At 35.3% G+C, this 21,838-nt stretch overlaps 1 protein-coding gene across 1 annotated transcript in view; it reads right to left on the reverse strand.

Moving 5' to 3' along the window:
- Window positions 1–6,759, reverse strand: part of CNTN4 (contactin 4) — an 891,247-nt gene extending 884,488 nt beyond the window's left edge. The window contains exon 1 of the mRNA XM_031662718.1: window positions 725–6,759. The gene's annotated coding sequence lies outside the window, so the exon portion shown is untranslated. The remainder of the gene's footprint in view (window positions 1–724) is intronic.
- Window positions 6,760–21,838: the final 15,079 nt, after the last annotated feature.

Here is a 21,838-nt window from a genome sequence, read left to right on the forward strand (position 1 = left end):
ATTCCAATTATATACAGTCTAGATATCAAAGAGCTGTTCTCTTTCCCAGTGGCCACAAAATTCTTAATTTATTTGAGGTCAGTGTTGACAAGCACACAAACAGATAAAGACTAACAACTAGATTCTCTATTGTCTCTCACCTAACAGAGAACGGGTCTCTATAAACAATGAACCCACTTATAGATATCACCAAATGGTCAGACCTTAAATTCCCAAATCATTCCTGTCAATAAGGGGGAATAATTTATTGGGCAAAATGAGCCCAAAACATACGAGCCGTGGAATTAGTAGAGAGGAAAACTAAAATCAGAAAAACAAAGTTAGCAAAATCCTATTGTTATTATGGATTCATCTCTGGGAACCAAGACAAAACATATGTAGAAGAAAATTTCCCGTGAAGTACATTCCTACACGATAAATGTTGCCTTGCTTTGTCAGTTGAACCCACTGGATATCTCAGTGGAGGACCTCCAAAGCTGTTAAAATTAATTTTAAAAAAAGAAAGGTAAAATCACAGCTGTCATACATGTATAAGATTAATAGGTGTTAAAGATTTTATTTTACTCATAATAAGAGATCCAGTCAAATGTTATAGCTGCTTTCTCTTTCTGGATATGTTTTGAAAATATATCCAAGGATTTCCTAAAAGACTGAATGTATAATGTATAATGAAGAATCTTCTTTAGAGAAGATATGAGTTAGAAGTAAAATTTTATCTTCCTACCATATGGATATAGTTCTTTTTCATCCAGCATTTTTATAGTTGATTTTCAGTATTTGTGAACACCAAAAGCATGTTCAGTATAATCTGAAACAAAGAAGAGAGCACCTGCTGTTAGGAACAGTCATTTTAAGTTGAACAAAACCATTCAGGAGAGAAAATAAAAACACGTGCTGAGTTGGTGGCTTTATCTCAAAAGAACCAGTTCTCAACCAAGACAAAAACAAACTTATGGGGAAGTTTTGCTTGGAAAGTAGCTTCAATATTATTTAATACCAGTAACTGGATTATAGGAAGACATATATTACTTTATTAATCTTACAATGAGTCATATAACCCATGGCATTTTGACTAATTGACTCATAATTTTAAACACTAACTTCATAACATATACAATAAGCTGTATATTCAACAGTTGTATTTGGCTGATTACCCCATAATTATAAGGAGTAGTTCAGATAGTTCATAATATATATGGATGGGTAGATATTACATAGTGGCTATTTATTAATGAAAAGATGAAAAGACATAACTTGGAATTTCTTATTTAGTAATGAAGAAATAAACAAGCTACAACTAATGTTAGATCTCCAGACTTTATTAAAAATAATCAACAACTTTATATCATCTCAATTCAATTAGTGTTGTGAATTTATTAAGAATATTTTTTATATCCAAAAATTGATATATATATGTGTATATGTGTGGTGTGTGGTGTGTGTGTGTGTGTGTGCGCGTGTGTATGTGTAAAAAAAGAGAGAGAGAGAGAGACTCAAGTAAAGAAAAAGCAAGGCAGAGTTGATAACTAATTTTCCACCTACAAATGGCTATCACTGTCTGGATGTTGAAATAGGAACCACCTAGTATACTTGCTGAGAATTCCAACCTCAGAAATACTGTCCAAAACATGTTGGAATGTATGTGTTAACGTGGTGGAACTTGTAGTTTATGATAAAATTACACTTTGCTAGAATCTGTTGATTCTATTACATTATTTTCTCAGGAATTCATCATTATTGAAATGGATTTACTGTGGTTACTGTAAATGCCTAGAAGCATTCAGTATTTATTCTTGCAGAGGAACCAGCAATAACATATAGATCACCACCTAAAATTGGGTCATACTATTTGCTTATGGAGTGTTATACTTTACATATGCAAATGTGACTATCATACCACCAATACTGGTGCAACTGCTATATTCTCTGACTGGGAACTTATTTTCATTAGCCCCTACTTTGTTCACCCGAGCTGTGATCAACAAGGAAAAATGTTTTTAATAGTCCAGTTAAAAGGACAATATGGTAGTTGAAAACAGAATGAAAGGTACTAATCCATCAGTGATGAAAAGCAAGTTTGGCTTTGTTAACACTAACTAATTAATAAGCCAAACAGCCCTTGTATTTAAAATGTAATCATTTACAAAGGCAGCAAAGTTACAGGAGGAAATAGCACTGGATTAGTAGTCAGGGGACTCAGAGCCTCATTCCAAGGACAATTGCCTTCACTTCCCTATGTTTTCCACTTTTGTCCTCAAAAATAAACTAAGTATTTGCTGGTGGAGTTCCACTCAATCGGCTTCTGGTGTTTGACACATTCTACTAAAGGTGAATTTTCAGAATGTCACACAAGGTACCTGTTCCTTTATACATCCCTTATCAGTGACATCTCATCACCTCTCACTACCCACATATCTGGTACACAGTTTGGCCAATAGTCTTTATATATTTGGGGGCCTTCTAAAATCCCTGGGGATAATCACATTTGTTTTCTTAATCCTCTTTGAGGAATTGTGCTCTTATTCATGAGTGTCTCTTTCAGCACCTAATATATTTTTTCAATAATGCATCAATCAATTTTAAATAATTAGAAAGTATTTTTCAACATAGTTATGACAATCTCCCAAACAAAGTTTTTTTTAGGTCATGCTGGAGTCATAAAACTAATGATTTTGCAAGTTCACTTTAGGCAGAAACATTTTATGTCAGCAGATAAAGCACATTTCACTGATAAACTAAAAACAAACAAGTTTCCCATGTAGTTGTCCTTAATAAGAAGTTAAACACAATGAATCCAGTCTAATCATGAGTAGTAACCAGATGGCTAGGCAATATTTGACACATGACTTACCTGTCAATGCTCATAGCCATGTACTCAATTCACTCTGGGTTTGACCTTGATTGTCTTACAGACTCTGTCAATCACAATGGCATGTGATTCTTTAATCCAAGGTAAATTTCCTCTGTAACTACAATCAGATGGTTGCTAAGGCATCACTGTCAGTCACTCAGTTATCCCCAAAGGTAGGCTTTCTATAAGTGTGCGTGATAAGTCAACAAACCTTCAGTTAAAATGCCAGTGGAAGATAATTTATGCTGTACTTGACATAAGTTTGCTGGAAAGAACGAGCTTTCAGGAGAGACTAATTCAAGAAACTGGATTGGGAAACTTGGATAAGGAAAGCCAAGAGTAACCCTAAAACTCAAACTAATCAGTAACTTTCTTGCAATCAAGCCTGTTACACAGTATTCAGGGAAGTAAAATCCTCTTACTAGACCCGTCAATGAGCAAGTGGACCCAAAGTATGTGTTTCTTATTTGAAAAGCATGAGATAAAATTTGTGTTAAAAGACAGTCAAGTTTGAATCCCGGTTCTACTATTTCACTATTGATAAGGTTAAACTTTACATCTCACTTTTCTAACCTGTAAAGTAACATATCCTTCTAGACTATGGTGAAGAATGAATTTGATAATAAATGTAAATATACCTAGTATCACACATGACCTAGTAAAGTGGTCCCTTAATGTTAGTTCCATCCCTATCCTTCTAGAAAACATTTTAATTTAAAAAGAAATGTTTTAGGTTAGATGTATTATTTACCAGATTAGGAAATTTAAACTCTTAAAAAAAAAATCTATAAAAATCAGAGAGCTCTTAATTAGGACTCTCTTTTATCTACCATGTAGATACAATCAACATACATGCACCATCTAATTCAGCAGCCATAAGCTACCTATGGCTACGGAGCCCTTGAAATGTTGCTAATCTGAATTGAGACGTGCTGTAAGTAAAATATACAGTAGATTTATAAGGCGTAGTACAAAAAATGTAAAATATTTCACTTATCATTTTTACAACTGAGTACCTATGAAGTAATAATTGTTTTACATAAAATATATTACTAATATTAATTTTACCTATTTCTTGTTGTTGTTTGTGGCTCCTGGAAAAAGTAAATTTGGCTATGTAGCTCACATAACATTTCTAAATGATAGTGCTAGTATATATAGTTGCTCTTTAATGAATGTCTGAATAAACAAATTTGGTAGGTGCTTTCGGAATTATACCTGTAGACCATCTTACTAAACACAGTCCTTGGAAATTAAAATACACAGTGAGTATAAATTGGTGAATATTAAAAGCTTTGAAGAGAGAGTATTATGAGAAAAATAAAAGTTCAGCATAAAATTGCTAATGGTGGTGTTGGACATGAAAAACACATTGTCCTCAATGACATTCATAGTGTACACTCTTAATAGGGTAATATTTTTTGTTATAGCTACTACAGGGAAAGCATTCGTCCATGCTGGAAGTTGAAGTTTATTATCTCAACTTCATTGGAGGTACAAGGTATTGTATTAATGAAATCTAAGTCTCTTCTCTCCTTACCAATTCATCCTATTTGGGGCATTATGGGACTGTCAGCTAAACAGTTTTATTTTATTCAAAGAACAGAAGACCAGGAAGCAACGTTTCTTATTTCCCTCCCACCAAAAATACTCTCGTGGATAATTTTTATTTGACCAGAAATATTTTAATCATGTGAGCACTTAATAAGGTACAAATAATTATGTGCAATTACATGATAATTACTCTCAACATAATTACCACACCAGTGCAGCTTTGTTAGAGATAATCAGATAGCTACTGGTGAACTGCAAATTAATTGATAACAGGACATTTATAATTGCAAATGATCATGATTACCTTGGAGTATGAGCACATTAGAAATGTGAGTAGGATGGCAGGAGGATCAGAGACATTCGTTTAACAGAAATGTCATAGAATAAGTAAGATTAGATCATAAATCTACTGGACTCAGTTCCAACCTAAAGGATGCTCTGTGTCTGCTATTTGCAGATTTTTTGGTCATATGTCATTTAGTATATACACAGCCTATATTGGGTTAGTCTACCAATCAGAGATTTTCTTCCTGTGTGCACCATCTGTGTTGTAGTCTGACTGTATTTATAGGCATCTTAGTAGCAAATTACACTTTTAGAGTTAGACGATAACAGAATGCCTACCCTCCCAAAAAGATACAGATGCCAAGAGGTAAAAATGTCTTAACATCATACACATAATGAGTGACGGGCCTAGAGAATTTCAATTCTCCTCATTTCCAGTCTAGAACTGCATTAAATTAACATGGCACAAACCTAGTTTCTTCACATACTATTTTACAACATTGTCATACTTGAACATTGACCCTCAAATACATATTTAATCATTGATTCAAGCCTAACATAGGTCTCTGTTTTAAGGCCATCCTAAACATTAATATCTGAGAATTCATTGGTTTGATGTTAATTACAAGTTTTTTCTAAATCACACTAATATGAACATGAATCTATTAAAGCAAACACTACTTTCCATGGTAGAATGCCTATCACACTTTATGAAACACTCTTCCTATTCCACATTCTGACTGTATGCCAGAATGTTTCTATAATTCTTTGAGTTTAAGATGGCTTAGAATAGCACTCTGCACTTCAGAAAACAAAAAAAAGTATGCACTTTTGTGTAGAGCAATGTATTATCCACTAATTCAAAGACATATGTGTTACAGCCCTGTCCCTTGAGAAGCTCAAAGCTCTCATAGAGTATAAAAGCCTTACACAAATACCTTCAACAACAGGCAGCATGAAATGCATGCTATGAAAGTGGTGCATCCTGCTACAGAATTTCACAGGTCCTAGCTACCATTCCAGGATGAAGTGAATGGTAACGACTTCAAAAATAAAGGAGAAATGAGCTGGGGCTTGAAGGGTATTCAAATTTAGGAATATGGAGTAAGGACATATAAGGTAGTGTATGAAAAAAATTTTAAATCCAGATGACAGAGAAAGAAAAGCAAGCAATTGTGATGGTTAAATTTTATGCATCACCTTGGCTAGGCTATGGGGCCCAGTAGTTTGGTCAAATACTAGTCTTGATATCGCTTTGAAAGTATTTTGTTGATGGGATTAACATCTATAATCAATTTAGTTTAAGTAAATGTGGGAGATCTTCATCCAACCAGTTGAAGGCCTTAAGTGTAAAAACTGAAGTTTCCTGGAGATACACACACACACACACACACACACACACACACACACACACACACACAAAATCCTATTGGTTCTGCTTCTCTAAAGAGCCCTGGCAGATACAGCATATTAAGATAAAAGTAAGTAGCCAAACACAAGAGCAAAGGAAAACGACTGGAAGTTAGATTTGGAATAGACAGCACAGGTGTGCTGAATAGCCCGCTAAAGAATTCAGATGTCTGGAAGAATTCAGGGAGGAGCCCCAGAAAGTGTGTTGAGCAGAGGAGCAAAAGCAGCCCAAGAAGTGCACTGAGGAGACAAGTGTGAGTAGTATTTCTGATGGATGAGAGGAAAAAAGATATGAGATGTTCAGAAACCAGGTGGAATGTTATTAACAATATTTAATCGCTAACCTTCCCAAATCAATAAAATCCATGAAAATCACATTGAAAATGTTGAATTCCATCCTGTAATAAAATAATATGGTGATAAAGTCATACATTCTTACCTCTACATTTAAGAGCTCTTTTGAGAAAACACTTGGTTGTAGCAACTCTTGCTTTAAACTTTTGTTTTCATGATTCTTTAATGGATACACAGTCTACTATTACTACTATTACTCATATCTCCTGCTTTCATCCACATTTAACTATTTGACATACAAGGAAGTGGACATCAAGTGTCCTTTATTAAAAAAAAAAAAAATTCTCTCTGATTCCTGAGTGATTTTTTTTTTTTTTTTTTTTTTTTAGACGGAGTCTCGCTCTGTCGCCCAGGCTGGAGTGCAGTGGCCGGATCTCAGCTCACTGCAAGCTCCACCTCTCGGGTTTACGCCATTCTCCGGCCTCAGCCTCCCAAGTAGCTGGGACTACAGGCACCTGCCACCATGCCTGGCTAGTTTTTTGTATTTTTAGTAGAGATGGAGTTTCACCTTGTTAGCTTGGATGGTCTCGATCTCCTGACCTCGTGATCCGCCCGTCTTGGCCTCCCAAAGTGTTGAGTTATTTTTTTACCTTTATATTTCTGCATGCTGTTACATGTGTCTATAGGTTTTCTTGGGTACAAAGATCACTCTTTGTTGATTTTCTCCTGACTTCCATTTGACAGGAAAGTTGTTTCTCAAAATATTCTTATAAATTCAGAAAGGGTTCCAATTTCTTGATATTGACCTTGAAGTGTGTTTATTTCTTGCATTACTTGTGCTAGTATAGTTTCTTTCATATTTAAGTTGGTTTTTAAAGCAATGAATCCCCTAAGCTATATCAAGTATCTTAAAATATAACCGCTGAAATTAGAAAGCAAAAATAAAAGTGATAATCTTGGTCCAGTTTGCTTGTGGCATATCATGCTAATCTGTTGACACTTTTTCTTAAAGCAGTGTTATACTAATTACCATCATTAGCAAACATCCTCCATAATGTTGGCCATATGTGCATACCACCAGAACTGTTTACTTAGCATTGTTAAATTCATATTTTAAATTTAAATATGTATTTTCCATTTGTCTTAATGAATAGACTCAAGGAAGCCATGGACTTGCCATGCTGGTTATAGTTTCCTAATATACACAATAATATATACATATTTTTACTATTAAAACAAAAGCTAATCTTAGGTATGTCACCCAAAACAATCATAGTACCATTCACTAAGTGGTATATATATTCTACTTAGTAAACTCATTAGTAAGTACATATTAGACCCTTTATTTTTATATTCTACTATTCCTTACTGGGACAGTGGTAGAAAGTATATCATGTGAAGCCCTGACAAATACTCATTCGTTTCCTATGAAAAACATCCCCCTACTGTTGAAGAATCTGCTCATCCTAGAAGTCCTGTCATTGGCTACATAGTTAATGCATGTTCTGTGTGATTTCAGGAAGCTTGACAAGTACTTGGGCATGGAAGCTACAAGGCAGTGCATTTAGACTCAACATATAAAAAGAATCATTTCTACCAAAAGGATTACAAAATGATTCTGTACTAGTTAGGCTTTGATTCACATACAAGGAATAAACGATATTTTCAGGTAACTTGAGTTCATGAGATTTACTTTAAAGATAAAGGGGTTGGTAAAAAGGGCAGATAATCTTCTCCTGACTCTACTAACTACTTTCTTTACATTGAATTTTATGCTGTGCTATCCGCATGCCTGTAATATCATTGCCCTCTCTCTGTGCCTTTTAGCTTTAGTCCAACCACTCTCTGCTCATTCTGTCTGTATAATCAGATCAGGTTAGGATGCCATGACATTCAACACACCAGCTAGCCAGAGCTCTTGCCAAGTCACTTACTAAGGATCACAGTTGGGGACAGGGAGCCACCTCTGGTTCATTACATCATGGTGAGTGAAATTAAGTCATCTGGTATCAAGCAGTAGTTACTACTCAAGCTCAATCCTCTGCATGGCATGGAGGAAGCCTGTCTCGGACCTTCTACTTCAAACCTTTCCCCGTATTCTTAATTTTATTCTCTCAGCTTTCTTGTATGGAATTTACAATCTAATAAGATAAATAAAATTTCTATACAAATATAAACAGTGTTAGGCCATTTGAAATGCATGTCATAACAATGGACCAAAGTGCTACAGAATTTCCCAGACTTTTTTTCCTGGTTGAAATGAAGCGAAATTACTAAGGAGAAGGATTGTAAACTCGCCCATGAAGGATTAGTGATTTCCATGTTTAGGAAAAACAAGCTAGGATATTCTAGACAGGGAATCCTACAAAAAAAATCCAATGTCACAAAGAAAAGGCAAGCTATCGGCAGAGTAAAGTTTAGGAGACTAACGAACATTCTCAAGTTTCCTAAAATAGGAGAGTGAACCTAGAAGGTACCTTTTATAGCACATTCATTAGAGATCTTATTTTATAAATTAAATAAATGTCTTATACATATTCCTCTAGATCAAATATTTATGTCCCCTGCAAATTCAAATGCTGAAATCCTAATCACCAATGTAATAGTGATATTGTTTGAATGTTTGTCCCCACCCAAATCTCATGTTGAATTGTAAACCCCAGTGTTGGAGATGGGGCCTGGTGGAAAGTGGTTGGATCATGGGGGAGGATCCCTCATGGCTTTGAGGTGTCCTTACAATAATGAGTGTCCATATACGGTTGTTTGAAAAGATGTGGCAGTTTCCCACTCTCTTGCTCCTGCTTTTGCCATGTGATGTGCCTGCTCCTGCTTTGCCTTCTGCCTTTAGTGAAAGCTCCCTGAGGCCTCTCCAGAAGCTGAGCAGATGCCAATGCCCTGCTTATACCAACTGCAGAACAGTGAGTCAATTAAACCTCTTTTTAAAATAAATTACCCAGTCTCAGATATTCCTTTCTGGCATGAAACGAACTTGAGATGTTCATTTCTGGCAACACAAGAATGGCCTATCACAGATACTGTTAGGAGGTAAGGCCTTTGGTCGATGATTAGATCATGAGGGTGGAACCCTCTTGAGTGAGATTAGTGCCCTCATCAAAGAGACTCAGGAGAGTTCTCTGATCCCTTACACCCTGTGAGAACTCAGAGAGAAGAAGGCTGGCTATGAACCAGGAAGTGCACCCTCACCAGACATCAATTTGCCAGCTCCTTGATCTTGAAAATCCCAGTCTCCAGAATTTTGAGAAATAAGTGTCTGTTGTGTATAAGCCACCCAGTCTACGGTATGCTGTTAGAGAAGCATGAATGAACATGCATATTTATAAGAAAAGAAATGGCCTAGTTTTCTTATCCACCTCCATCTAGGGGTATTACAATTTTACAATCAGTTGTTCAATCTGAATGAACAACTGTAGCCTCTTTTCCACGGACAAGACAGCAAGTGACATATTCTGCAAAAATATATCACTTATAGCAAGTTACTGCATCCTTCTACCTTAAAAGTAAAAATAAAAGAATGTGGGCCTTATCAGTCCCTTATTCAACTACTCACCAAACAAGTTGAGGCTCAACGACACTCATTTAGCTTGTAGCTGATGGTGCTTGTAAAATGTGCTAGAGGGATGCAAAAACTTCTTACCTGAAGATCTGCACACTTCTAGTTGACTCTCACACCCTATTTGACAACAGAATAAAACAACAATAATAGCAACAACAGCTACCTTCTTTGAGAAATTATTTTTCCAGATTCTGTATCTTAACATTGCATATGCATAATTTTAATTATTTTTTCCTTTAGTTATTTTTCAAATTTTATTTTATCTTTTAAAGTTCAAGTCAACTGGATTTTAGATTTAATTCTTATAATAATCATATGAGGTAAACTATTGTTATTATTTCTATTTAACAAATGAGGAATCAAAGTGTTCAAGTCAAACCAAATTATAACAGGAAGTAAGTAGCTGAGCTGAGCTTCGAACATCCGAAAGATTTTCTCTACATCATACTTGCCACAGTATAACCAACTTCAACTTTGCTTCACACTGATCCAACTCCTGGGAATATTCAATCTATCCCTTTCTATCCATTAACAGTTTGATATCCCCACAAAAAGCTCTGCCTAAGATAAATAAACCATTAAAATAAATACTTCAATAAAAATCTAGAATAAGTACTGTGGAAACTCTGAGAAAGGAGTGTTTAATTCTGCAAATATATTCTCATACAGGTAAATTACACTATGGGATGAAAAATAATTGATCATTCAGATTCCCAGAGGTTCTATGCACTGGCTTCTCACCGTTCTGTATGTCTTGGCTAAAGTCCATCGACCAGCTAGTACCATCCCTAATTAGCAACTTAGTAGATTATGCCTATGTTGACATTTTTGTTCAAGCCAAATGGTCTGTTTGCTCAGTTGATCACTGTGTCCTCGTTAGGAGTTCTTAGCCCATCAAAATCATATTTGACGAGTCTGGCAAAGTGCTCAACTGTATTTGTGTTCTCTTTTGTTCTAATGCTAATCATTGAGAATTTTAACCATCCTTCTGATGAACTGAAAAGCTCCAATTTAGAAATCCAAATAAACCAATCTTCTGTGTGATGACTGATATCAGCACAATCTACCAAGTTACAGATCACTGATAGTTGTTCTGATCTGTAGTGCCAATCATACCTGTCATATAAGCTTAAAATGTCAATCATCTTTGCCTTTCTTCTCTTTTGGCCCCTACATGCCATCAGGAACCAAGTACTGTTTTCACTTTCACAATCTCTCTTTCTCATTTGTCTCTTTTCCAATTCCTTTTCCTCTACTCCAATCCAGGTTTTTACTACCTCTTGCTTGGTCTATTTAATTGCCTTCTAACTTGGCTCTCCATCTCGTGCAACCTGCTATACATTGCAGCTAGAGCAGTTGTCCTGATGGAAATCAACCACTCATGTCCTTCTCACATTCAGAAATCTTTAAAGCTCCCTACCGTCTATGGAAAGAACGTCAGTCTACTTAGCCAAGTATTAAACGGCTTTCATGGGCTGGCCTACTTGCAACCAGTTTTCTTTTTTTTTTTCTTTTAAATTTCAATCGTTTTTAGGGTACAGGTGGTTTTTGGTTACATGGGTAAGTTCTTCGGTGGTAATTTCCAGGATTCTGGTGGTACACCAATCACCCAAGGAATGAACACTGTACCCAATATGTAGTCTTTTATCCCTCACCCCATTGCACCCTTCCCCTCAAGTCCCCAAAGTCCATTAAATCATTCTTATGCCTTTGCATCCTCAGAGCTTGCCTCCCACTTATAAGTGAGAAAATACAAAATTTGGTTTTCCATTCCTGAGTTACTTCACTTAGAATGATGGCCTCCAGCTCCATCTAAGTTGCTGCAAAAGACATTATTTCGTTTCTTTTTATGGCTAAGTAGTATTCCATGTGTATATGCCCCATTTTCTTTATCCACTCATTGGTTTGCAACCAATTTTCCAATCTTTCTTCATAAATTCTGATATACTCAAAAGAGAAAGATCAACTTACAATAAAACTTGACTTAGTAAATAGCTTTCCCCTGGATGCAGTAGAGCAGTGGTTTTCAAACATTCAGGTCCATCAGAATCACGTGGAGTGCTTCCTGAAACACAGATTCTGAGCATGGGATCCAGAAATTTCTGATTCAGGAGCTCAGGAATGAAGTCTGAGACTCTGTGTTTCTAGCAAGTTCCTAGGTGCTCCTGTTCCAAGGAACAATGGTCTAGACTACAGCACCACAGAACCAAGAGTCTAGACTAGAACCCAACAGTCAATATTAATACCAAACACACCAAGAGCTCACCGCATACTGTTCAGTAAGTAACTCAAGTAAATACAGTATATGAATGATCTTTTCTTGATTTTTATGTTTTTTTATGTGACTGGAGTCTATGTTTCCCTCATAACTATGAGCAGATTCTAACAGTGAATGTGCTTACCTGTGCTTTGGGATGTATCATTCAGAATATCTCTAAGAATTGGTTTGGCTTAGGATCTCAGTCATACAGGTAGAATATAGACAATAATGTCCCACTGACTGTTTTTAACCCAAATTGGAAAGAGCTCTACTTTTTCCAATCATTAAAGCAATGACTGTTCACCATTCAAATATTTCAGGATATATAAAAATCAAGTTAAAACTCTTCACTCTGTAATTTCATCCCTTAATTCTTGAATTTGGTTCAAGAATTAGTTTCACATTCTTTTCTTTTTCCACACACACAAGACAGACAAAAACACAAAGATGTGGAATTATAAAAATGGGATCACATACTACATCCTATTTTATGAGTGTTTTTGTCCTCTGAAAATGTAATGGCATTTTTCCAAGTCCATACCTGTAGACCTACATCACCATTATTTAGAGTTATTTTAACATTTTTGGTAAGAATAAATCATTTTTCTTTATCTGTCCATTTCCTAGTGGACATGTAGGTGCATGGTTTTTGGAGGTAATCAAAAATACCACAATAAACATTTGTTTACACATGACTTTGTGTTTATAAATAATTCATGTCTTACAGAACTTAATGTTTTAAAGAAACATGTTTCTCTTTTACAGTTATTCGACTTGAATCAGGCTGAGGAAGTCCTTCCTTAAAAGTGAGAAACATTCTAAATAAACTGTTCTTTGGACCACAAAAAAAAAAAAAAAAAAAAAAAGTGAGAAACATTCTGTATTTTTGTATAGTAGTATGTGATTGTTTCTATCTTTAAATTTCAGATTAATGTGTTTTTGTTTGAAGTGGTATTGATCTAAGTGTTAAAATAAACCATTTTTTTCAGTATTTGCTGAGTTATCAATCCATATTACAATTCATTTTATACGACATTTAATATCCACTTAAATTTATAACTATGGTTTGTTCTATTTCTATTGATCTATCTACATCTGCGTAAGTTTTTACTGACAGTACATTTTAAAATATTTTGGCTTTTAAATTCACATTTATATCTAGTAAAGTCTCCCATTCCCTCTTCCACAAGGCTCTGTTCACTTCCTACATTTCTCTATAGCCACTTTTTTCTCCACATCAAATTTAGGTTCATTAAGTTCTGCCCTTATTCTAAGCAAAAAACAAAAACAGAAAAATTAAAGATTTTTACTTGAACTTCAGTAAACTTATAGATTAATGTGGGCACACGTGACATCCTTAGAATGACAGGACTTCCCATTTAGGAACAGAGTGTGTTTGCTTTTCAATCAAGCCATTGTTTATATTATTTAGTGAATGGTACTTTTTTTTCATGTAGGTCTTGATGATTCCCTAAGTCTCCTAAGTTTAATTTTTTTGTATTTCTTTCTCCTGTGAATATAATATTACTTCTTTTTTTATTTTATTTATTTGTTTATGGGTTGTTTTTTTTTTTTTTTGGAGACGGAGTTTCGCTCTTGTTGCCCAGGCTGAAGTGCAGTGGCATGATCTCTGCTCACTGCAACCTCAGCTCCCCGGGTTCACGCCATTCTCCTGCCTCAGCCTCCCGAGTACCTGGGACTACAGGTGCCCATCACAACACCCGGCTAATTTTTGTATTTTTAGTAGAGACAGGGTTTCACCGTGTTAGTCAAGATGGTCTGAATCTCCTGATCTTCTGATCCGCCCACCTCGGTCTCCCAGAGTGCTGGGATTACAGGCGTGAGCCACCACGCCGGGCCTCTCTTTTTTGATTCTTACAAGTATGAGTTAATAACTAGTTTTGTTTATCTTATCTCTCATCATGTTAGTAAACTCATTAGTTCTAAAACCTTTTAATTGTAAAACTTTATTGAAGAACCCAAATACAATCTGAAAATAGTAATATTTGTCCTTTCCCACTATTTATTCTTAATTCTGTTTTCATTTTACCAACTACCATCTTCAGAGCATTGTTGACTAACAGCATTGATAAAGAGTATTTCTATTCTTTCTCTAACTTAAAACAGAAACAGTTTTACTGTTTACAGTGAATTGTTACATTCACTACCGTTTTTCATCTTTCGTAGTAACTTGAAAGTTTCTAGGCTGGGCGCGGTGGCTCACGCCTACGCTTGTAATACCAGCACTTTGGGAGGCCGAGGCGGGTGGATCACGAGGTCAGCAGATCCAGACCATCCTGGCTAACACGGTGAAACTCCGTCTCTAGGGCGTGGTGACAGGCGACTGTAGTCCCAGTTATTCAGGAGGCTGAGGCAGGAGAATCGCTTGAAACCAGGAGGTGGAGGTTGCAGTAAGCCAAGATCGCGCCACTGTCCTCCAGCCTGGGCAACAGAAGGAGACTCCGTTACAAAGAAAAAAAAAAAAAGTTTATTTTATCATTCCTAATGTTTCATGAATGTTACTGGGGAATGTCTATTTGATTTTATCAAAAGGCTTTAAACATCTTTCAAAATAGTGTTACGGAATTTCTTATTTCTCTTTAAAATGTATTATAAATAATTATATTAATGTACCTCTGAATACTGAACTCTTCTTGCATTTTTAGAATAAATACACTTGGTAAGTGCATATCATTCTTTTAACATAATGATGCCTGTGATTCAATCATATTTACAAGAGTAATAATAAGGAAGCTGGTCTACAATTTTTGTTATTGTTACTTCGTACAGCCTTTCTAAAATTTGACAATATATTTATGCTAGCCTCTCAAAACATGAACTTTAAATAAGATAGAAAGTGTTCCCTGTTACTTTGTTTTAAAATTCTGAAACATTTTAAATCACTTGGTAATGATTTGTTTCTTGAGCTTCAGCACTTAACTATGAAGCCATCTGAATCTGTGTATTTTGCACAACTGAGGGTAAATCTAAGACAATCTTTTTTTATTTGCTTTATCTTGGCAATTCATTTAAGCCGGAAATTTTTCTTTTCCTGAAAAAACAAAGTGGTTCTTTCTTTTTCCAAGCAAATCACCAATTCTGTTGCAAGTATACATTCATAACAAGCACCACTGATTTTGAAAATGTATTACATACATATGGTACTATCTCCTTTAAATTTAATATTATACATTTACAAACTCTTTTGTTTAATCAGAAACAACAAAGCTTTGTTGATTTTACAAGTCTTTTCAAATATGGGGTATTTTTAATTCTATATATTTTGTATGTAAACAAGTCATTAATTTCTACTTTTAAATAATTATTCTCTTTTTATTAATTTATTTTGTTTTATAATGTTCATTTTCTAGCTTCTCGAGTTAAATGTTTAGATTACTTAATTTCAATCTTTCATATTTAAAAATGCTGCATTTACATTTTAAAAATCTCTCAGTAAACATCTGACCACATATTAGAATCCTGAATAATTATTTTCTGTGACTTGTTTTAAAGACAGTTCATAGTATAATTGATTTCCTCTTAAACCTAAAAGCCATTCACAAGTTTCTTTGTTTAATTTTAATTTCCAAGTAGTTCATATTTTTGGCCCTTGCCAATTTATAATTTTATTGCTCTTTAATTAGACAATAAAACTTGTAAGATATTTAACATTTGATATTTGAAATTTCCTTTACACATATGATCAAATTTCATAAACATTCCAAAAACGTTTCTGAAATAATATACAGTCTACATTTGTAGAGTATAACTTTCCAACCATGGAGACAAGGTCTTGCTCTGTCACCCAGGTCAGAGTGGAGTGCAATGGCCTCATCATAGCTTAGTATAACCTTGAACTTCTGGACTCAAGCAATCCGCCTGTCTCAGCCTAGCTAGGACCATAAGCATGCAACACTATGCCCAGCTCATTTTTTCATTAATTTGTAGAGATGGAGTCTTCCTATGTTGCCTAGTCTGTTGAACACCTGGCCTCAAGTGATCCTTCTCCTTCAGGGATTACAGGCATAAGCCACCAGGCCTGGTCTTGAAATAAATCTTAACTGAATGACAATAATCAAACCAGGGGTTCTCAAATGAACTTTTCCAAGTAAACATCATATACTATTAGAAGCCAGGTGGAAATATCAAAATGGGCCAGGGTGAAAACAGAAGTATCTTGTTCGAATGTTTTCATTTATTTTTAGTCATCATATTAACTTTATTTTACAATTAAAATGTTATTAAATGACCAGGTAAAAAGTTTATGGTTATCAAAGCATTGGTATGAGCTTAAAATTGTGGAAAATATTACATGATTTGTCTTGGATTTTTTTACCTAGTTCAATTCTGGGAGATGTATTAAAATTTCCCTGTCTGGTAATAGTTTCATTAATTTTTTCTTGAATGTTTACGCCTCCAATTCATCATAATGTGTGCTTTTCAGTGCACAAAAGTTTGATGCTATTATACCTTGTTTAATGGTGGATGTTTTTTGTAAAAATAGCCCTATATGCCATCTAATTATTTATTATTTGAAGTGTATTGTACTAATGGTATTGTTACCTGTTACCTTTTTATTTTTGGTGGTGGTTGTCATGGGAGGCTCTGTTATATTTGTCCACATCCATTCATTCCATGAGGTGGCAATCATTTTTGAACCAATGTCCAATCATGCCAAAAGCTGCAGATATAATAGTGAAAAACTTTCTAATCACATTGTGCCATTTTTTAAAAAAGTTTTCTTTTAAACAGCATGGAATTGGTTTATTCTTTTTAAGCTAATGTAAGAATGTTTTGTAATTTAAGATTTAATTTACCTACTTTAATTGTAACATATTTTGTGTATATATTTTTAAATTTACTTTTATTACATCTATGTCAGACATATACAATATATTTTGATATACATATACACAGTGAAATGATTACTACCATCAAACTACATTCTATCACTTATAGTTGTTTGTTTATATTTTCTCATTGTTTCATTCTTCCAAATTTTTACTCTACTATTAAAGCTTTCTGTTTCTTCTTATTTATTATTTTCCATTCTCTAGCCATTCAGGAGTTATTCATCTTACTTCTACTTCACTGTTGGTAATCTTTAAATACATAAGCATATGTAATTAATGTTTCTCCATCAATCTCAATAATTAAACTGTCTCTAAGAGCTCCCCCTTCAGGAACCAGGCTAGGCATTTACAAGCTTCTATGTCTTCAGTGATTCCCTTACACTACACAGCATTCACCACAACATACACACAGCACCTAGCTTCTCTTGAAATAAGCTAGAATTTACTTTTAGACAAAAATGATTGCATTATGGTCCTTGCAGTTGAGGATCCTTTCTTAACCATTTCATTAATATTTCATAACTTATATTATCAATAATAATTTAATTGTAATATATTTTATTGAACTCATTACTCTCAGGTTACCAAATTTGGCTATCAGGTCACTTGGGGAACTTATTAAAAATACAGACTACTGGGACTTATCTCAGGTTTACACTTTCATAATCTCTCACTTTGGACTCCAGGAATCAGCATTTAAAGTCTCCTTGGCAGAATTCCCTTGCTTGTTATCTTTTCATTTTTTGATATTAATGATTAACAAAAATAATAGATAATAACCAAAAAGTCCTAAGAGGTGTGAGATGAGATCTCATGGTGGTTTTGATTTGCATTTCCCTGATGAATACTAATGTTGAGGAAGGATGTGGTGAAAAGGGAACCCTTAAACATTGTTGATGGGGATATACGTTGATACTATGCATTATAATGAACATACCATTATGCAAAACAGTAAAGATTCCTCAAAAAGTTAAAACAGAACAGTCATATGACCCAGCAATTCCACTTCTGGGTATATATCCACAAGAAATAAAATAGCTCTCTCGAAGAGACAGTTGAACTTCCATGTTCATTACAGCATTATTCATAATAGCCCTGATACTGAAGAAATTGTGATACACACATCACAATTGTGGTATATATAAAATATAGCATATAATATTAATAGTAATATATAATAATATTCCACACAGCTGAACATTTTTCAGTCTTCAAAAAAAAATTCTGCCAGTTGCAACAACACCAATGAGTCTACAGGACATTATTATGCAAAGTGAAGTAAGCCAGGCACAGAAAGACAAATACTGCATGATCTCACTTATATGTGGAATCCAGAAGGGTTGAACTCATAGAAACAGAAAATAGAATGGTGGTTACCAGGGTACAGGTGTGGGGATAACAGGGAGGTTTTGGTCAAAGGGCACAAACTTTGAATAATTTCTGGATACCTAATGAATGAATGATTTCTGACCTAATGTATAGCATGGTGAATATAGTTAATAGTAATGTATTGTATACTTGAAATTTGCAAAAAGAGTATATCTTAAGTATTCTCACCACAACAAAAAAAAAGGTAATTATGTGAGGTGATGAAGATGTTAACTAACTTGATTGTGGTAATCATGCCACAATGTACACATATGTCAAAATAATCAAATTGTATATCTTAAATGTACGCAGTTTTTATTTTTCAATTATTCTTCAATAAAGCTGGCAAAAGAAAATGTCCTTAGGTGACTTTTTTTTTTTTTTTTTTTTAAGATGCAGTCTTGCTCTTGTCACCCAGGCGGGAGTGCAATGGCACAATCTCAGCTCACTGCAACCTCTGCTTCCTGGGTTCAAGGAATTCTCCTGCCTCAGCCTCCGGAGTAGCTGGGATTACAGGCGCCCACCACCGCACCCAGCTAATTTTTGTATTTTTAGTAGAGATGGGGTTTCACCATGTTGGCCAGGCTGGTCTCAAACTCCTGACGTCAGATGATCCACCTGCCTCGGCCTCCCAAAGTGCTGGGATGACAGGCGTGAGCCACCAGGCCTGGCCACCTTAGGTGATGTTAATGCAATCTGCCCAGGGCCAGTCTTGTAGCAGCATTTGTGACCCATATATCTTGCACCCCTTCTCATATTGTGACTTACTTGTGATACATTTTGACTCATTTTCATTTTGGCTACAGTACATCCTTAAGTCTCTCCCACTACCTCCTATTGTTTTATTTTGTTTTTTTTTAAACAGTACATTTGCAGAATACTTTGAGTCTTTTTATGTATCAAAATGCACATTTTTCCATCAAACATGAGCAAACTGTGTCTGGTGAGAGAATACTATGGTTGCAACCCCTTTTACTCACAGTTCTGAAAGGAATGTTGCATTGTCCACTAGCATTTTGTGTGGTAGATGAGAAACTGGATACAGTCAAATTCTCTTTTCCTTGAAGGTAACCAATACTTTTTCTGTGTCAACTTTTGTATACATTTTCTCCTTACCTTGGAATTCAAAATTTCATCATGGTATGTCTAAAAGATTTTATTTTCATTAATCTTCACCAGCCTGTGGTGAGTTCATTTAATGTGAAGGCTTTAAGAATTAGGTTCGGCTTAGAGGAAATAGTAATCTATTATTTCTCCTTCCTCACATCTGTTCTCTATTTCTAAAATTCCTATTATTAGCTATGAGATGAGCCCCAAAACCTATCCTATGTGTGTCATCTTCTCTCTTATAAAATCTCTTTTCTACTTACAGTTATGCAAATTTGGTCAGCCTTCCAATTAATTAATTTGGTTTCCAGTAGCATCCAGTAGCATCCATTCTGATATTCACTATCTCTACTAAAGGGTATACTTTTTGTTGTTCTTTTTTTCCTCAAGCAATCTCTCTTTCTTCTTTAATTGTGCTTTCCTTTTTTCTATTATTTCAATATTTTGGGGGGTACAGGTGGTGTTTTATTACATGGATAGTTCTTCAGTGGTGATTTCTGGGATTTTGGTGCACTCATCACCCAAGCAGTGTACACTGTACCCAACATGTAGTCTTTTATCCCCCATCTACCTCCCACCCTTTCCCCTGAATCCCCAAAGTCCATTTCATCATTCTTATACCTTTGCATCCTCATAGCTTAGCTCTCACTTTTAGTTCCTTAAGGAATCTCCATACCGTTTTCCATAGTGGTTGTGCTAGTTTATATTCTCACCAGCAGTGTAAACGTGTTACTTTTCACCACATTCATGCCAACATCTATTATTTTTTGACTTTTTAATAATAGTCATTCCGACTGGTGTGAGATGGTATCTCAGTGTGGTTTTATTTTGCATTTCCCTGATAACTAGTGATGTGAAGCATTTTTTCGTATGTTTGTTGGCTGTTCGTATATCTTCATTTGTGAATTGTCTGTTCACATCCTTTGTGCACTTTTTGATGGGATTATTAGGTTTTCTTCTTGAGTTCCTTGCAGATTCTGGATATTTTAGTCCTTTGTTGGATGCAGTTTGCAAATATTTTCTCCCATTCTGTGGGTTGTCTGTTTACTTGTTGATTATTTATTTTGCTGTGCAGAAGCTTTTTAGTTTAATTAGGTCTCATTTATTTATTTCGGTTTTTCTTGCATTTGCTTTTGGGTCCTTAGTCATGAATTATTTCCCTAAGCCAATGTCTAGAAGAGTTTTTCTGATTATCTTCTAGAATTTCTATGGTTTCATGTCTTATATTTAAGCCTCTGATGAATCTTGAGTTGATTTTTGTATAAGGTGAAAGATGAGGACCCAGCTTCATTCTTCTACATGTTGCTTGCCAGTTTTCCCTGCACCATTTATTGAATAAGGTGTCCTTTCCCCACTTTATGTTTTTGTATGCTTTGTGGAAGATCAGTTGGCTATGAGTATTTGGCTTTATTTCTGGGTTCCCTATTCTGTTCCATTGGTTTACTTGGCTATTTTTATACCAGTACCATGTTGATTTGGTAACTATAGCCTTGTAGTATAATTTGAGACAGGGTCTTGTTTTGTTGCTCAGGCTGGGGTGCAGTGGCATGATCTTCACTTACTGCAACTTCGGCCTCCTGGCTTCAAGCTAGCCTTCCACCTCAGCTTCCAGAGTAGCTGGGACTACACGTGTGCCCTACCACACCCAGCTAATTTTTGTATATTTTGCAGAGATGGGGTCTACCTGTGTTGCCCAGGCTGGCAAAAACTCCTGGACTCAAGTCACCCACCTGCCTCTGCTTCCCAAAGTGCTGGGATTACAGGCCTAAGCCACCACACCCAGCCCTGTTTTCTTATTGTTTCTTTTATTTGATAAATGTGATATCCTTCTGAGTTGGACAGAAAACTTCCATATAATTATTGTTCTCTCCTATATTCAACTTTAAATTTTCTCCAAACATTTGTGGTTATGGGCTTTGACAAGTGACATAGCCAGCAGAATAGCAACAGCATCTTTCTCCATTCCCTAAATTTGAATGACACATACTATTGAGTCAATAAACAGGTCAGAACAGCTCCCCCACATCTCTTTGCACAATGATAGCTCTGAAGACTCCTCAAGATTTGAGGTAGATGACTGGGGAGCCTTATGGGTTTTCCAGTTGTGGGACACAGTTTTCCTTCCTATATTATTTGATAGGTAGTTGGGAGAAAGAAAGATCAAAAACAAAACTAAAACAAAACAAAACCTGCTTAAATTGCCATCATGGTCTTATCCCCAAATTTATTGACAATAAAAGGATTCTGTTATCATTTAAAAACATGCATACATGTGCATATAT

The sequence above is a fragment of the Papio anubis genome, chromosome 2 (genome assembly GCF_008728515.1).
Source record: "Papio anubis isolate 15944 chromosome 2, Panubis1.0, whole genome shotgun sequence".
NCBI classification, from domain to species: domain Eukaryota; kingdom Metazoa; phylum Chordata; class Mammalia; order Primates; family Cercopithecidae; genus Papio; species Papio anubis.